At 24.9% G+C, this 18,894-nt stretch overlaps 1 pseudogene; it reads right to left on the reverse strand.

Annotated features, from left to right (window-relative positions):
- Positions 1–1,247: 1,247 nt before the first annotated feature.
- Positions 1,248–7,413, reverse strand: LOC140671072 (cytochrome P450 4C1-like; annotated as a pseudogene).
- Between the last annotated feature and the right edge of the window lie 11,481 nt (positions 7,414–18,894).

Here is an 18,894-nt window from a genome sequence, read left to right on the forward strand (position 1 = left end):
AATTTATATAAAAAATCTGAAAATTTTCTGAGGAGAAAGTTTTAGAAATTTTATAGGAAATCTGAAAACTGTTATGTGTGAGAAATTCTGAGAATATTTTTCACCATCGACTTTAAGAGTTTAAATGACTTGACTGACTCTATCAGATTAGATTAGGAAAATTATTCTTCAGAAATCGGACATTATGATATCAACTGTCAAATTAAATGTTTCTAAAGAAACGTCAGAATGTCTTGCCACAATTTTATAGAGCTTCGCAATTTTTGACAATTTTTCGTCCACCAACCCACAGAATTTTTACGAGTCTCGTATTGATTGCAAAATTTAGTCCTTCTAAACTCTTCTGTAGAAATAGAGGTTTTATTTAAATCCGTATTCCTGGCTTTATTCAAGACACAACGAGCTTTTTTCCGAAGTTCTTGCAATCGTGAGTTCTAACAGAAAGTATCTTTTACTTTTTAACGGCCATCATCAAACAATTCTTTTTAAATATCTTCTGTACATATTTAAAACTTTCTGTAGACCTTCCATGCAAAAGCTTTTCTCGAATCCTTTAGGAAAACCTTCAAGATTAATCGTGATGTCATACTGGTGCAAATTTCATAAGTCTTTCTCGAGTCCTCATTTCTTTCATTCCAATCTTATTCTTTATAAACCTGAAAGCGATTAATAAAAAAAGCTCACAAGATTCTTTCCAAGCCAGCTATCGAAAGCAAAAAGTGAATCAATATTTAAATAATTTCCTTCGACTGAACGTGCAATGCCTTACAAATGGTATTATTTCTATTAACTATTTACGTCAAGTATTTATATTATATTATTTGTTTTGTTTATAGAAGATAGTAAGTAGGAGAGTAATGCAATATATATTTTTTTATTTTATTAGAACAAATCAACTTGAAATTAATTTAAAATATAGCAGACACACACACACACACACAAATATATATATATTTGATAAAGTGTATATTTTTCTGTAGTAAATGTTAAAAAATAGATATTGAAAAAATAATAGGTCTTTTTGCTTTTCTTTTCTTCTTTATTGTCAATTTAACTCTTTGATTTTTTGCAAAGATGTTTGCTGAAAGATAACATATAAATAAAAATGTATTATATTCGTACAAAAAAGAATTGCACAAATAATTATAAAAATAAATAATTAATTTTTTTCATTACTATGAATGTGGAGAAAAAAAAGAAAAATCCATACAAACAACTTTGAATGACAAAAAATATATAATATGAGTTTAATATTAATATAGAAATTTCAGATTTTTACAACCAGTTGGTAAAGTTTTTGTTCATTTCTTATTTCCGTAAAATCAAGTCTTGCTTACAAATAGACATCACATTTGTTACAAAATCCAAACATATGTACATACACAGTTTTTATCTTTTAAGTAACACGAAATATTTACTTCAGTTAAATAAATTATAATGCTAATAATAAATCTTGTCATCTAGTTTGAGATAAAGATGTTGGATCATTTTAAATGCTTGCCTGAGAGTTATGATTTTTTTCTTCAGTCATAAACTAAGTTACGTCAGATGTCTACGTGCGTTTGATCGGAACAAATCTTACACGAATCGGTTGTGTAACGCGATATACTATATCCGCCGTACGGGCAAGATCCTTTAAATAATCAACAGGCTCCAAGTAAAAATTATGCACCAGAGGAGCTATCATAGCCTTCAGTTCCAACAAGGCAAACCGTTGACCTATTATTCATACGTGCATTTGTTGATGCATACAGAATTTGTTGATTTGTATGTGGAAAAAGAAATTAATATTTTATAGATTACCTATACAATTTCGTGGTCCTGCGCTAAAAGGTATGTAAGAAAAAGGATGCTGATTTTGGATATTTTCCGGTAAAAATCTATCTGGATCAAATATATCTGGATTTGGCCAGAAGCTGGGATCTCTATGAACATGATAAGTGCTGACAATTATCTGTGTTTTAGAAGGCACCAGATATGATTCTGAAAAAATATATTATATATAAAAAAAAAATACAATATATATATATATATATATATATATATATATATATATATAATTTTTAAACAATAATAAAAATTTTGTAACGTATTTATATATACCAAATAAATATTTCTATACATAAAAATTATTTTATTTATGTAGCAACAAATTTGTTAACTAAGAAAGAAACTAATTAATTACAGAATGACCTAATTATATAAACATGTCCAATTTTAATAAATATTAGTTTAGCAACATTTATATCAATATTAGAAGAGAATATCATAAAGATCAAATATATATATGTAATATTATAAATATTTTTAAAAAATACCTAATTAATTATTTGTATATATATATATATATATATATATATATATATATATATATATATATATATATGGTCATAATGGTCCACCCAGTATATATATATATATATATATATTTAAATTACGTTAAAAATGATTTTTATTTCGCCGACAAAGCCGAACAGAATAAATAGAGCGCTATTTTGTCACTTTTATCTTTTATTATAAGTATGAAAATATATATAATATCTTAATAATTTAATTATTAATCAATAATTTAATAATTTATTAACAATTATTAATTATATTAATAATTGATTAATAAATAGTTAATAATTTAATAATTTAATACACACATCAAAAAGGCAACCTTGCATGTTCAATTATATTAAAGTATATTTTCAAGATGTTATTCATTAGATATTCATGCATATAGACATACATAATTTAACATTAAAACATCAATTATCTTATCTTCTGCATATAATATGTAATATTTTATTTTCAGTTCTATACTTAAAGTAATATAAATATGCATATGTAATTTATCATCTACTTACGTAATTTTACATCTTTCGTCGATTCTCGCATTATAATAGGAACACTCGGATATAATCTCATGGCTTCTTTCAAACATCTTTCTAAATAAGGCAAATTTTGTAATGCTGTCATAGTAAGTTGTCCTTCATTTTCTTGCATTACTTTGTTAACTTCATTTCTAGCAAGATCCTAATATATTATTAAACAAATTTTTGCATTTTTGATCATTTGTTCTGGTTAGAAATTAAATAAAAAAACATATATATATATATTCACATATATATATATATATATATATATATATATATATGTATATATATATATATAGAGTTAATTAAATATGTATATTTTATGACTATAAAAAATACCTGGACATCCTTATGTTCAGCTAACAGTAGTATAACAAAACATACAGCAATTGCTACTGTATCATGACCCTGTAATGGAAAGAATTTACTTTATTTGCTTTTCTATAGTACATCGAGGATGTCTTATAAAAGAGTACCCCCAATTTTTGAAAAATAATATATTAAGACGAAAGCTTTATATACTTTGCATCTTATACGAGAACTGCGTCTTATACGACTACTTCGTCTAATAATTATGAAAATAAATATAGAAATATTTAGACATATTCCTATGTACCGAATGCGAATTTTAAACCGTTTTTTCTCTTTCCTGTTTGTAATTTCCAGCATCTTTATTTATAATAAATAATTACTAATTAATAAAATATTATATATTTTTATAAATAAAATAAAATTGATTAATTTATGGAATTATAATTAAGGCAAGTTATTTAAAATAATTTGATTTTACAATATTAATTGTTGTTCACAATATACATGCATATTAAAACGTTTTAAAAAATATATCTGATTAAAAATATAATATAAGATGTCATTCTGTTCTAGAGGGAGATAATTTTTTATATTAATTTATTATTCCGACACAAATTAAAACATATTAATATGTAAAATTTTGTGACAAATGTAAGTAATATTTTAAACATGCTTACTTCGAACATAAAGGTATCAATTTCTTCTCTAATGTCCGAATCATTCATTTTGTTATTGCGTGACGCCTCTATCAAAAAGTCCAACATAGCGAGTCGTTTTTTCTTACCTTAAATAGAAAAGAACTAATCGTGTTAATTAATATAAAAATATATATGATTATATATAGAGTGTAATTACCTTTATATACAGATTTCTCTGACTAATTTGAAGGTATTTTTTCCTCAGTGAAAATATTGAAAGAGATCAGATTTTTTGGAAAATTTTGATTTTTACTATTATGTATATTTAATTCTACATACATATTTAACTGAGCCTTAAATTAAAATTTTATTAAAGTAAACTCTACCTGAAATTAACTGAAGAATGTAATTATGTTAATCTTTTAACTCCACAAAGTTTAGTTTACGAAAAACCCTTCTTTTTCAATTGTTTATAATTCGATTTTGATCCCTCAACATTTTGCTGAAGAAAAATTGCCTCTAAATTGACCAAAAAATCCGTCTACATAAAGGATATCTCTATCTAATTATAATACACCCTGTATATATATATATACATACTCTTTATTATTTCGTTATCGTCTGTTTCTGATACCGTATCATTATCAAAGTCTTTCAAATATTGCCATTTAGTGAGTTCATGATATCGCTTTCTTTCTGCAATGATCTATAAGAAAAAGATAAAAATTGTTCGTTTATATTTTGTACTTAAATATTTTGTTATTTATATTTTTCTACTGCTACAAATGTGTAATCAGCATTAATAAACGTTATACATGTAAATTACGTTTGCTATTACATATTAGTTTTAAAAACAAAAAATTCTTATAATATTTAATAATATTTTCTACTCACTTTCTCAGTAAATTTATGCAATATTTTTAAACTCTTGGCTTGCTTTTTACCCATTGACGTTAGAGCAAATATTTTATTGGGATAAAACCACGGTCTCATTCCCCTATAATTATATGTAATTATATGTAACGTACGTGTTTAAATAAATAATTGCATTATTTTAAAAGATTAAAGTTTACTAATTTTACAAGTTGTGTATACTATATAATATAAGTATAGTTTTTATTCAATATTATAATTTTAATTTTTCTTTCTAATAGCTAAACAGTCATAGCTCTCAAATATTATACATATATTTATGATATATAAGATATGTAAAATTATTACACTTATTTAATTATATATTATGTAATTATTATATATATTTAGTTATTATAATACATATATTACCTATAAATTATTATTTTACCCATTTCATGAACTGCTTGACGATATGGTTGTTCAAATTCACCCATACTTTCCAAAGAAGTACCCATGGAGGTCTCTATAAATATATATACATATGTATATATATATATATATATATATATATATATATATATATATATAGACATATATAACAATTTACCGCATATTGCATTCAATGTATGCTGATTAATAAAAAATAACAAGTCCTTAACAATCGATCATTCAAAAATTTCGTCATACGATTACCTTCTTCAATCAGAATATTAACAAACTGTTTCAATATATTAAAATGAAAAGTGGGTGTCAATATTTTTCGTCTTTCGTGCCATTTTTCCCCTATAACAGAAAAATTTTAACATTTATGCGGCATTATATTTATATTTCTTTGTATTGTGCGTATTCAGATTTCACAAGAAATAATATCTAAGTTAGTAACTATGTAAATACAACTAAAAAATTATGTTTTTAAAAACTATATATTCTTTTAACAAAATTCGATATACGTAATTCGAACATACGTATAATAATATATTATATATTACATCAAATGCTACATAAAATGTAACAATAGAAGTTGTGTTTTTCACTGTTTAGTATTTATATAGTTTTTGTATATATTAAATAAATAAATATATATATATATATATATATATATATTTTTAATACAAAAACTATATCTTAAAAAAAATACAAATTTTATAGTTTTTACAGATTATAAGGAACATTATGTATATTGAAGCTGAAAATTTTGTTAAATCTATTATAATACCTGAACTAGTGAGTAAACCAGTTCCCAACCAAGAATGCAAAAGACAATACATCATGCCTTTCTCAAGATGGTGTTTCGTGCTGTTTAGTATTGTCTAAAATTATAGACAAAATTGAATAAATAATAAAATTGAAGAAATAAAATAGTATATAGAGTGAGGAAAAAGTATCGAAAGCCTGAAAAGTTTCGAAAAATATGAATTAAAAAAATGTTTCAAACAAGTTATATGGTTTCAAGGGCGCCATAAGATGATATCATTGGTTTGACTTTGTATAGTCATTTGAAGGTCACGTGAAGGTCATGTTTAATTTCTTAAATGGAACGCTCTATTTTTCATTGCATATTCTTGTACCTTATCTCAAAAGCTTTTCAGAACACTATGACAAAATGTTTTTTTATTAAGAACTTTTCGAGTTATATAAGACTTGAAAGTTCCAGCACTTTAACATAAAATACAAAATATGTCGTAAAATATTCTTTTCTCGATTATCTTACTTTAATACTTTTTTGCACATAATAATGAGACAAATCAATTGGTTAAAAAAATGAATTTGCAATAAGCAGTTACATAATTTTTGTAATAATACAATTTTTTTCAAAAGTTAAGAATTTCTTAAGATATTTTAAAATTCGTCATAATCAGGGTTTCGTTACTTCTTTCTCACCCTGTATATGATGGATGTACAAATCTAAATATAAACTCATGTGTATCAGTTTTCATCGTAGAAAAAAAAACGTTAAATAACTATTGTAATAATAGTAATAAGATAAATTTATTTATTAACATTTTTTCAACCTGTATATCATCTGGATGGCGAATGCAAACATATGCAGTTGTATAAACCCACATTCTATAAATTGGATAATATTTGTTACACATTGTATCCTGGACCTTGCATAATTCTTCTAAAATATCAAAAACATCTAATTTAAAAACATAAATACAAAAATTTTCTTGATTTTCATTATTATGATATAAATTAGAAGACAATTTATAAAAAAATTTTTTTTACAGATATTAATAAAATTTAATTTTCAGTCTCATCACTACTATCTATTTCTTTCTTGCTCTAACAGCATTTCTTATAAATAAATTAAAAGCGCATTAAACAAAGACTTATACAACATTTTTCTAGGTTGTACTTACCTGGTGACAAATTAGAAAGCGTGAGAATATTGCCAAAAATTGGAACTGTCAGTATACCAGGTATACGATAAATAAGTTGTCCATATCTTCCATAATGAACAATGTAATAATAAGATAAGAACATAATAAAAATACATGATAATAATAAGATAAAGATCATTATTTTTTTATTAAGAAATTACAAATTCTTTCCAATTTTTGATTCCTTCTTTTTTTTATTTTTCAATAGAAACACGAATTACGTAATATAATATTTACTGTAACGAGAAATAAACTATTGCTTTAGAGGTATAGTAATAATAAAAGAAACCACAATAAATTTTATTTAGTAGAATACTATTGACACATGTATCGGTCAGTGGTTTAATGCATACTGATTAAAGTATTCCTACACTAGACAAAATAGCAGCCAGTTAGTTCGTTTAGTCCAGCACAGAGAAAACAAATCGTTTATTTACTGTTTACGTGGATTATGTTTTTTTATGTGCTATTGGACTTATCAAACAATTTTTATTTTATTTATAACCTCACTGCCACTAAAAATATTTTTTTATTTCCATAATATGCAAGTGATATAAGAATTTTAGACTTATATTTATCTTAATTAAAATGCATATCATCTTATACAGCAAAATTCTAAAAGATAAGAAACATAAAAAGGTAAAGGTTAAAGTTTATAAATTATCACAAATTTAGCAATCATATAGATTAAAATATTACATATGTATAATGTCGTAAAGTTTATTGCAATCAATAATTGTTCAATATTGTTAGGTAATTACGACGAGATGATAAGCTATTATATTATTATAATTATATTTATAAAAAATATAATTATATTACATTATATATTATATTATTTTAGCTATACGCCTAATCTGTTTTCATTTTAATACATGTATAGATAACAATAGATATATGTATTATTATATAGAAATTATGTATGTATTTTATGTACAAATATATAAAAAATATATAAATAATACATAAATATCATATATTATATATAAATTTATGTATTGAATATATATATATATATATATATACAGAGTTAAGATATATATATATATATATATATATATATATATTCAATACATAAATTTATATATAATATATGATATTTATGTATTATATATATATATATATATACAGAGTTAAGAAAGTTACTTTATAAAAGTAACTCGTTACCGTTATCGTTCTTTTTTCCAAAAAGTAACTCGTTACTGTTACTCAAAAAGTAACGAATCGTTACAATTTCCGTTACTTTTTTTTATACAATATAAACTTTACATAAAAATTTTTTTAATACGAGATCAAATTTTTACACTTAACACTAAAAATTTTTAAACATTATTTTACATTAAAGTAATCAAAATGATATAATTTTTTGATAGTGATATCGCTATTGATATAAAGTGTGTAATAATTTTGATAATAATAATAATATTTTAAATAAGAGAAACTTTTGGGAAAAAAAGTGTAAACAAGGTTTCTTAAACACATTTAGATTCTGTAAATGTAAAGAAAATAATTTTCTTATTGTTAATTTACATCATATTTACTACAATAGATTTGTAAATATGATTAAAATCGTTTTCTTCGCGTCTCTTCAATTTTTTTTATTTTAAAATTTTAACACGAGACGATAATTTTCATAACATCGAATTCTTGACTAATCATTAAATTATCTGTTTACTTAAATATTTTTTCACAAAGTAGAAAGATACTAGAAAGAGATGCCAGCAGTTTCTATGTGATACTGCGTTTTAATACTCTTATTAATCTTTAAGTTTGTACTATTATCAATCTTTAAATTTCATTTATATGTACACACGTATCTATAGTATATGTTACATGTACCATATAAAATGCGCGTATATGCATGAAACGAAAAATATCTATGTTTCTTTATTCGAAAATTATATTCGAAAAAAGTATAGTATATTCAAATATATTTGAAAAAATCCCACACTGCACAGGAAGGTCAAAAGACATCTTAAAGATATTTAAAAAACAATAAGACGTCTTTAACTTGTCTTTTAAGCATTTTTATAGATATGTGCTGTCTGCAAAGTAATGACAAAAGTAACTGTTAATTTCGTTACTCGTTATCAAAGAATGTAACAAAGTTACTTTTTCCGTTACAAAAAAAATTTGTAACGCGTTCTTCCCAATCCTGTATATATATATATATATATATATATATATATACGTATATGTTAATTAATAAAATATTTTTTTAGAAAAATTATTGAAATTGTTATACGCGTATATAAAGAATATTATTCTCGCAAAAAGGAAAGAGAGAGAGAGAAAGAGAGAGAGAAAAAGAGAGAAATAATATGTAATTTTATTGTTCACATACATACACGCTTTAAAGCGCGTTAAATATATCGAATAATAATATCATTTTAGTTAAGAAATTTTACATATTTTAAATTACTTGATAATTAAATATTTTAAAAAAAGCAAAGTCAAATTTTATCACATAGTATAATGCGTTATTTGTTACTATTTTGGCACGAAGAGAGAGCATTCTATTTCACGTGACTGCGTTCCGTAGTAAGAGAGGGGAAAACGCCGCGTACGTGACAGCCGTGACAGTCGCGAGCCATTCATCTGATTATGACAGTTTGCACGTGCGTCTCGCGTTCGCGTTCGGTCACCTCGAGAGTCGAGGTCGGGCGCGCCGTAAACATTTCTCGCGACGATAATATGTATGTATGATAATAATATGCGATAAATCTTAACGAATTAAAATACGTCTAAGATTCCGAAATACGTAAATAAAATAATATTCGCCCTTGGTGACATATAGCGCGTTATTGTTTACATTCGTCCCGTAATCGCGATTGCGGTCGTGTTTCCGTTTATCTATTATCTTGATTTCGATCACGAAATTGTGTCGAGGATCGTATTTGATGCCAACTGTGTAGGATTCTCTCAGCATTGCTTTCCAGTAAAAAATAATTGATTGAAGAAGATGTCGAATCGATGACGTTTATCAGTGTTTATTTGACGGTTTTTTTTTAATGGGATTTTCGATCGTTCCGAAATTTGGGAATGTCGTCAAACTATATCGCGCGTTTTTACTTTTATACGATTTAAAATATTGCACAATTTTACTTTTGTGCAATTTAAACAAATTTAAAAAAATATATCACGCGTATAAAACAATAATTTCTGACAATCCTGACATCTGAAAGAAACAGGCCAGATAAAAAATTTCTTATATATAGTTATGCAGAATTGAATATTATATATCTACATATATATCTAATTGAATATTATATATTTATATATCTGTTTATTATTGTACGCATTGAATATATGAGTACAATAAGTATTATTAATTATTTTTTGGACGACTTGGTACTGTCTGGGAGATTGTATAAAATATTATTATATATAATAAAATAACATATTTATTAAAATAAAAACAGATTAAGCGTCGCTAAAATAATATAATATATAATGTAATATAATTTATTAATATATTATATAATGTAATATATTAAAATAAACTCATAATATTTTCATGTACTTTTCAAATCTACCAATTCTATTAGAGAGAAACCTAAGAGACGCCACGAGCCCGTTTTTCTTGAGATGCTTTTTCTCCCGAGGCAGTGGCGCAACTGGATCCATTTTATAGCCGGCGGAACTACATGGCTGAGTCCACTTTTCGATGCCACAGTAAAACGACCGATTGGTTTGCGTCAGTGCTAGATTTATAATTGTAGATAGGAAAGATACACGGAAATCTTATAATATTATTAATAAATCTATATTTATTAATATATATTTCATTATATGCTATTTTATCTCACATCTTTTTTCATTTTAATACATATCATAAATAACAGTATAACTATATATACTGGTAGAGAAATTATTAAAATTATTTTAAATATATATATATGTAATATATAAATTTACATATTTATTATATATATAATTAATTTATTATATATATAAAATATTTTATTATATTATATTATATATATATATAACATTATATTATATATATAAAATAGAAATCTTCTAAGATACAACTAATTGTACATATACACGTATATTTTGTATTAAAAAATATTTTAATAATAATTTTAAACGTATATATAATACGTGTAGATGTGTGTGTATATGTTATTATTGAAATACTTTTTACAAAATTATTGAACTTAATATGTATATACGCGTACATAAAGAATATTATTTGACACAATAAATCTCTAAGATACAAGATAAATTAATTTTATTATAAATTAATTGTACCTCATTGTTAGAAAACTTCTATTTTTTCAGAAATAATCGTTAACACCATAACATAACACCATTGACATAATTTTTATTACATGTTTGTTCATTATAAATTAATAAATGTAACAAGAAAACAGAATCGTTTGTACACTATATAAAATTATTTTACAATTAGTTAAAATACATTTTACGAATTATTTTGTAATCGCGTTACACGCTTTAAAGTGCGTTAAATGTATGAAATAATATCATTTTAGTTATAAAATTTTATATGCATTTTAGAATTACTTGATATATGTATTTCAACGCGTCACACAGTATGGCAGAGGAAGAGAGAGAGAGAGAGAAAGAGAAAGAGAAAGAGAAAGAGCACACTGTCCTTGACGTCATACGTTGAGTAGTAAAAGAGGAGAGAGCCCGGCGTATGTAACCCGTGACAGCCGTGAGTCATTCATTCCGAGTCGGGCGGGCGTAGTGACAGTTCGCGCACGTGCTTTTACTCCGGCGCCGAAACGTGCGCCTGACGTTCGGTCACCTCGAGGTTGAGCGCGCCGTAAACGTTTCACGCAACTATAATACATATATATATAATAATACTATTCGAGAATTCTTAACGTGTTAAAATACGTCTAAAAAGATTGTAAAATATAATGAAATAATAACATTTGATTTCGGTGACATAACGCGTTATTGTTTACATTTGTCTCGGCTTTGTATATCGTAATCGCGATCGCGGTCGTATTTTCACTCATGTAATTCTGATTTCGATCACGAAACTGTTATCGGAGTTCGTATTTGACACCGACTAAATGGAATTTTCTCAGCGTTCTCTTGCTTTCCAGTAAAAAATAATTGATTGAAGAAGATGTCGAATCGATGTCATTTATCGGCGTTTATTTGGTGTTTTTTCAATCATTATTTCTCTGGGCAACAACGTTTACACGTCTCAGTATCGCGGCTCAGGTGAATACCGGTTATGTAGGTAGACGCAGGTTCGTGTATGAAGAGATACATGAACGCGCGATTAATATTGAGCTATCGCTCGAAAAATCGCTTCTGAATAATTAGAAAAACATATTTCGCAATAAGCTATTGCCACAATCCGTGGGAAGAGCGATACCTTCTTTGCGAAATATGTTCTAATCATTCAGAAGCGAATTTTCGAACATTTTAAGATACATTACTGCTCGTGAAGTACATTGCCAATATTTATGTAAAATATTTTATTAATAAAAACTGAACTTTCGAGGAGATTAGAAGACACATATTATTAATCGCGTACGAGTATGTCAATTGCATAATCGGCATTAATTAACAGTAATTAATAAAGTTTCTTTTCCCGAAATTAGTGTATCAAACATATTCCGTTGTTAAAATTGTAACAAACCAAATAGGTGAATTAAACGTGTTAAACTAATAAATAATATTATAATAATTAAATTATTAATATATATATATATATATATATATATATATATATATATATATATATATATAAAGTTACTATAGAAGAATATAATACGTTGGATTATATGTTTCATATTTGAACAAAGAGATATGTTTGTACATATTTAGCATTAACAATTATAAATTCTTGTATTATTAATAAAAAAAGTTGATGCGAGACGCTTTCTGAACAACTAATCGTGATTCGAAAAGAAAAGGAAAATTACTTATCAAAATTAATTACCCGAGATCATTGTTGCAAGAGAGTCTTATATAAGTATATTTATAATATAATTTTATTTTATTTACTTACTGTAATTTTATACATCAGTTGACTCGTTTCATTCATCTATTTGTCGCTTTGATTATTTACAATTTTAATCACAGGACGTTTGATATATTAATTTCGGGAAATGGAACTTTATTAATTACTGTTAATTAATGCCGATTATGCAATTGATATACTCGTAATTAATAATCGTGATTAATAATATGCGTCTTCTAATATCCTCGAAAGTTACAGAAAGTGTCTTGCATCAACTTTTTTATTAATAATACAAGAATTTGTAAGATTAAATATTATAAAATAAATTGTTTGTTTTTGAAAAAAGAAAGAGAGAGAGACAGAGAGCGAGAGAGAGAGAGAGAGAGAATATAATTCATCGTTGTGTTTAAACTTCCAGTTTGCATTTTACTTTTAGTTTCAAAATAATTTTAATGGATTAAGATTTTTGTGATTAAAATATGAAAGATGATACGATAAAATACGAAGAAGTTTTAATTAAATACGTAATTATAATTTGGACTACATATGTATGTATGTTTAATTAGAAAATGTATAAAAATCTTATAAAAATTCATAATTAATTCTCAAACATTATTCGAGTCGTGTAAATCACTTGTCAAATTATATTGTTAGTTTATTATGTATAATTAGCAATTATTATTAAAATTCTGTTTATAAATTAAGTAATTAAGTTCAAAACTTATATTTTAATTGAATAAAATTAAATAAAATAAGCTATAATAAAAACATACATATCTAAATAAAACTTTCTTATAATAAACAAATATTAAAATATTAATAAATTATATTTAATAAATTAATTTTTAATGATTGAATAAAGTAATAGAATATCTGGCCTTCTTTCTCGTTCTTTTTTTTTTCTTTCTTTGATAGGTAAAAACAAACATACGTAATATATATAAATGAATAATTAAATAGTTACGATGAAAGAGAGAATATTTATTTAATATAATATGACAAATTTCTATAATTACATAGAGTTATACATATTTAATAAATGTAATAAGTATAGGCAGTAAAAAAAAATGTGTACATATTTTTCATTATTAATTTATATTTAATTATTATATGTCTATAAATATATGCAAGTATTTATAATATAAATTTCTATCATTTTTACAAATAATTGTTCACATCATTGATATAATTTTCAACAAATATAATAAAGAAATCGTTATACAGTAAGTCATAAGTTTGGTTTCGTTAAAGTATTCTACTTATTTCGTAATCGCATTTCATGTATTTTAAATGTATCGCATTAAATCGAATAATAATATCATTTTAGTTCAGAAATTTTACATGTATTTTAGAATCATTTGATTGTACATATTTTAACGCGTAAAATTGTGTCACATAGTATAGTGCGCATTTGTTATTGTTTGGCGCGAGAAGAAAGAGACAGAGAGAAAGAGCATACTCGACCTTGTCTTTGACGTCACGCATTCCATAATAAGAGAGGGGAGCCCGGCGCGTACGGCGTACGTGACTATTGACAGCCATGAATCATTCATTCTTACTCCGTGCGCACGTGTTTTCACTCCGATGTCGACGCCTCGCGTTCGGTCACCTCGAGGTCGAGCGCGCCGTACACGTTTCTCGGGACGATAATACGTAATAATAATACGAATAATATGTAATAATATTACGATAAATCTTAACGTGGTAAAGTACGTCTACAATGACTCCGAAATAAAATAGTAACATTCGACCTTGGTGACATATAGCGCGCTATTGTTTTTGATATTCGTCTCGACTTCGTCACGATCGCGATCGTGTTTCCGTTCAATTATCCTGATTTTGATCTTTCTTTATTCGGAGTTTGATCGTGTCCGACCTGTCAACTCCAAGTGTATGATTTCTCGCGCGTGATGAAATGGGATTTTCGATCATTTTGAAATTCGGAAGTGCCGTCAAAGTATCGCGCGTAAAACTACGGGAGTGCCGTCCAAACTTCTCGCGCGTTTTTATTTTGTACGGTTTAAAATATCGCGTGATTTTTCTGTTTTACGGTTTAAACAAATTAAAAAAAGTATATCGTGCGAGTAAAACAATGGATCCTGACGACCCTGACAATCTGAAAGGTGCAAGAGGCCTAGGAAAGGCATCCTGCACCGGCGGAGCAACCCTAGGGTAAGTATTATTTTTATTTTATTATTTCTACATTAATTATTATAAATACCTTATACAAATTAATTTAGTTTATTTGTTTGAATAATTTAAGTAAAAGAGAGTCAGCGATAAAGACTTTTACATAAATCTTACAAAAGTTTCTGTTTAAAAAGTAGTTTATTTTTTTAATTTATAAAATTATTCCACATATATTTGCGTATTATTATTGTATCCATTAAATATCAAATTTAATGAGTACATAATAATTTCTTAATATTAATTATTTTAAACATTGCTATAATTTGGATTTTATATTGTATGTTACAGACAAGCTTCAATGTCAACAACTCCGCTGTTGCGCATCAGTATCGGTGAATAACAAAAAACCTTTTTTTTTAAAACAACGGATTTGCATATAGATTTGTAGATTATGTAGACAAAGTGTAGATTGTGTAGACAAATGTATAAATTGTAGATAAATCCGTTGTTTTAACCCTCGGACGGCGGGATAGCCGCGTGCATCGCGAACTTTGGGTCAATTTTAAATCATAAAAAAAATTATTTTTGTGATTATATTCCACTTATTATATTCCAAGATAAAATTTTATATTATATTTTTAATTCATTTTTTAAACTTTAAAATAGATATAATATTTGTATAAATTAAAAATTAAGGAAAAAAAAATATTTTTAAAATAAAAATATATGATAATTGTTTTAATTTTATATAAGATACATGAAATATTTTTTTGATTATATATATGTATATATGAATTTTATAAAACAGTTTTAATGATACAAATCTTTAATGATCCGCCGACAGAGGGATTAATATGCATGCTAATATTTTTGCATACTATATATTTTACATATATACACCGCAAAAATTATATTCTCATTTTAAGAATATATTTTACTTATCTATGCATAATATTTTTCTTTAAAATAAGCGAAAAGCATTCTCTAAGTTTAAGAGAAAAATCGTATAAAGAGTAGAGTAGTTTCGAATATATTTTTAACATATAAGAATATATATACTGAATGAGAAATATTTTTTTATTATTATATTATTTAATATTTAGGATTATTAATCCTAATAACAAAAAATAATTTGCCCAGTTAATAGTTACACGTTTAAAAAATAATTTTTACAAATAGACATTTGCTATTTATTAAAACTTTGACAAGTTAAATATATATACATTAGTTTTTTACTTAATTTATAAATATATATACATTAAATATATATACATTAGTTTTTTACTTAATTTATAAATAAGGTAATTCCAAATATATCACGTAAAAGAAGAAAATATGTTTATTTATTAAGAATATCTTAGAATATTAAAAGGGTTTATGTAGTATATATTTCGAGAATACAATTTTTTTATGTATGCGATTATATTTATCTTTTGCGACTTTTGACGATTGAATAACGCGTCAAAACAACGTACAAAACGATTATAATATCGTATGATTTTAAACAAATATAAATCGTCTTATTTACCGACGATAATAATTAACCGGCAGTAGGAAGAAGTTACTGTTCTTCCTCAAGTTCTGGCTCGTAGAAATCGAGTCAGAATGAATAGCCAGGAGCAACAAAAGGTAGGTCCAACTGGCTGAAAATACGTGGTCAATTTTGGCCACAATGCGTAAAAAATATGTAATCGCAAATTTCCAATTAGGACTCCCCAAATCTTGCTTTATCGGGTTTTTGCTGATGTAGCTAGTAGAATTAGGTCTGCTAGGGCTATTAAGACAATTAAAAAAGACATAAAATTTAATAAAAGAAAAATTATAGCTATTATAAAATTAAATTTATTTTTAAGGAAAAAAATATAAAAATAAGATAATATAAAATTATAAAAATATAAAAGTTTAATATTTTTTTCAATAAAATAAAAAATTAATTAAATACAATTACATATAAAAACTGTAAAAACACGTATTAAAACATTATTAAATAAAAATTAAAATTATATTTATAATAAAATTTAGTTTAATTATGAAAAACGTAAAAAAATGTAACTTATTTATTGTACATGTAACTTATTGTATGTACGTATATAATATGTATATTATATGCATATCTTTTATATAAAGATGTATATTATACAGATATAACATTGTATTTATGGTATGTTATATATTATATTGCATAAGATTATATGAACATTAAATATGAATTTTAAATATTATGTTATATTATATTATTAAAATAGTATAAGATATTATTGAGTAAGAAATAGATTTAAATTGCGTTATATTATATGTATGAATTATATTTATTATATACTTATTGTAAAAAGTAAAATTACACGAAATGGAAGAATACGTACAATAACATAAAATTCCATTAAAATTCTAGGTTTTCTTAATTGAGAGAGACGTATCGATAAATTTATTAATAATTCGATCTTTTGGTCGTGATATAGACTATATCAATTACGTTTTAAAAATTTCTAATAAATTATATAGGTCAATTTCAGATATTTCGTATAATTCCATGTAATAAAATTATTTTGAATTAAAAATTAAAATTATATTTTATATTAAATTTTGTATACACCTGCGTTAGCTCCTAATTGCCTTTCTCGGTGACGTTTTAATTAAATTTTGTAAAATATATTTGTAATATAATTAATTCTCTATATGTAACATTGAATTAATTATATGTAATATGTATTTTGTACATTTTACAATGTATTTTATACATTTTGTAATATATTTTATATTAAATTTTATATCATATTCATTCTTTGCGAATACATTATCTTATTTCGGTATGGCGTTTTTAATTTCCTGAACTGAATAATTTATGCAGACTCAATCGATAGCTAATGAATCTTTTCGATTTTCGATCGAATAGAGAATTCGAATTTCATTTACCGCGGAACATCTCGCAATATCTTATTGACTTTCTGATTTCTTTCTTTTCACATCCTTCTAGCATTCTCATCACATATCTTTCTGGCTATGTCTTATCTTTAATTTTTAATAAAGCATCGAAATTAATTAACCGAGATCATTGTTGCCAGAGACACTTATATAACTATATATATAATATATAAATGCATATTTATAATATATAATTTTATTTTATTTAATTACTGTAATTCTATTCATAGTTGACTCATTTAATTCATCTATTTATCGCTTTGAATTTACAATTTTAAGAGCAGGACGTTTGATATATTAATTTGGAGAAAAGAAACTTTATTAATTACTGTTAATTAATGCCGATTATGCAATTGACATACTCGTACGCGATTAATAATATGTGTCTTCTAATATCCTCGAAAGTTCAGTTTTTATTAATAAAATATTTTACATAAATATGGGCAATGTACTTCACGAGCAGTAATGTATCTTAAAACGCTCGAAAATTCGCTTCTGAATGATTAGGAGAACATATTTCGCAAAAAAGGTATCGCTACAATCGATGGAAAAAGCGATATATATACATATATTTAGTAAATTTAATAAGTACAGGCAGTAAATTTGTACATATTTTTCATTATTAATTTATATTTAATTATTATACGTCTATAAATATATGCCGGTATCTATAATATAAATTTCTATCATTTTCACAAATAATTGTTCACATCATTGATATAATTTTCAACGAATATAATAAAAAAATCGTTAAACAGTTATACGGCAAATGTTATAAGATTGCTTTCGTTGAAGTATTTTACAAATTTCGTACTCGCGTTTCATGTATTTTAAATATA

This window comes from Anoplolepis gracilipes, chromosome 11 (genome assembly GCF_047496725.1).
Source record: "Anoplolepis gracilipes chromosome 11, ASM4749672v1, whole genome shotgun sequence".
Classification (NCBI taxonomy): domain Eukaryota; kingdom Metazoa; phylum Arthropoda; class Insecta; order Hymenoptera; family Formicidae; genus Anoplolepis; species Anoplolepis gracilipes.